Source organism: Trichechus manatus, unplaced genomic scaffold, assembly GCF_000243295.1.
Source record: "Trichechus manatus latirostris isolate Lorelei unplaced genomic scaffold, TriManLat1.0 scaffold00195, whole genome shotgun sequence".
Lineage (NCBI taxonomy): Eukaryota > Metazoa > Chordata > Mammalia > Sirenia > Trichechidae > Trichechus > Trichechus manatus.
The window spans coordinates 1,229,034-1,230,940 of record NW_004444131.1 but is presented as its reverse complement, the minus strand read 5'-3'; the positions used below and the strand labels follow the sequence as shown (position 1 = coordinate 1,230,940).

The 1,907-nt window shown below is 38.3% G+C and overlaps 1 long non-coding RNA gene across 1 annotated transcript; it reads right to left on the bottom strand.

The window, feature by feature from the left end:
* Positions 1-672: 672 nt before the first annotated feature.
* Positions 673-1,776, bottom strand: LOC111822697 (uncharacterized). Its single transcript, XR_002825826.1, has 3 exons — positions 1,616-1,776; positions 1,188-1,277; positions 673-716 (listed from the first exon to the last, which is right to left on the bottom strand). It is a non-coding gene; the product is annotated as an uncharacterized LOC111822697 (long non-coding RNA).
* Positions 1,777-1,907: the final 131 nt, after the last annotated feature.

Genomic DNA, 1,907 nt, shown 5'->3' with positions numbered 1-1,907 from the left:
GAGCTCTTCACATTTATTTCACTCATGAGTCCTGCTCAGGCTGGTGCTGAAAGTAAAAGCAGATACAATTCCTTCAAGAAATTGTATGAGGCTGTATGCACACAATAATTGGCATTCATGCGGTAGTATCATCAGTTATAATGTTCCCTCTTCTCTTTGTCTCAGGGGACACACATTTTCTTCCCTATGAGTCTTCCTATTTGACCCAAAAAGCAACCCCTAAAACCAGTCCCCATCCTCAGGATCTCAACAAAATTGGCAATTCTTGCCTTTCACTTCCACATCCTTCTTCCTTGTCTCAGACTGCCCACCTAGCAATTCAATGATCCAATTCTGACCCCTGACTGTGGAGGGGCCCTGCACCAGCACTTCACCAAGAAAGCTTGTGTTCCAGAGTTATCCTGGCACTTGCAACCCCCACCACCACACCAGCCTGCCCTGAATTCCATCCACTCAGCATAGTCTTCCTGGGAAATTAACAGCTTGCTATCCTGACTTGTGAATGTATGCTAACCTAAAAAAAAACTTCAATATTTTTCATAGACAAGTTTATTCTAAAGCTTTGAGATAAGTATCAGTGACTCTGAAAATGAGGGCTGAGTATGTAGGTTGGGGTAAAAGTGGTCCATTTGGAAGCTGAAGAGACTACTCTGGTGCTCCTCAAGATGATCTGTAACATTACAAAGATGGCTGCCACTTTCATCCACTGGTAGCACCTGCAATGTGATCAATTCATATTAGCCTACAAGTCAAGGTAATAATGCCTCTTTTGGACCTATCGAATTTTATACTCAGCCAACTGTCTCTTGGATTATTTACAGGTGGTTCCAACTCTACAATAAGATGGCTATGATTTAAAAAAAACAAAAAACAGAGAACAACAGATGATGGTGAGGATGTAGAGAAATTGGAACCCTCATTTATTGCTGGTAGAAATGGAAAATGCAAAGCAGTTTCTGTGGAAAACAGTTTGGTAGTTGTACCTCAAAAAGTTAAACATATGCTCCACTCCTAGGTATATACCAGCAATTCAACTCCTAGGCATATACCCAAAAGAACTGAAAGCAGGAATGCAAACACATACCTGCACACCACTGTTCATTGCAGCGCTATTCATAATTGCCAAAAGGACAACCCAAATGCCCATCAACATATGAATGGATAAACAAAATGTGGTATATACATACAATGGAATATTACTTTTTGCCATAAAGAGAAATGAAGATTCTCTCTGATCCTTGACACCATTCCAGGAAAGATGGAAGAAAGGGACAGGCCTGTTAAGATGTGTAAATACCCATTAAAGTAAATCTGTACATTGAACTACCAAATATTTATCAGAGAAAAATTTTAAACTAAAAGAGACTGAGTTACATTTAACTAAGTTATTTATTTTGCCATCAGCAAGAATTGGGATTCCAGAGAAGAAGAGTTCAATTATAAAAAAAAAAAAGATTTTTTTTACCTTCTGTTACGTATTTATGTTCCACATTATTTCAGAAAAGGATGCAAAGGATATATAAAATACAGGCTAACAGAAATTAAGAGAGGGAAGAATAAAAGAAAGAAAATGAGGACAGGAACATAAAAGGAACCAGGGATGATTACAATGTACCTTCCATAGTGAATTTTTCACTTGCTACTGTTGGGCTCCGAAGTAGATTCGATGTTTTCCAGCAGCTAATAACAAAAGGGTAATTCACAATATCCATAAGATTAAAAACAAACCACTGCTTAGGGGAAGTACAACTTTCTCCCCAGGAAGTGGGAGGGTTCCTTGTAAGTAAGGCAACATTCTTACAGCAGACTCGTTACATGAGGCTACTTCTTACAATAGCCTTATTTCTTTTTTTTGTTTTTTAATTGTACTTCAGGTGAAGGCTTACAGAACAAATAGTTTCTCATGA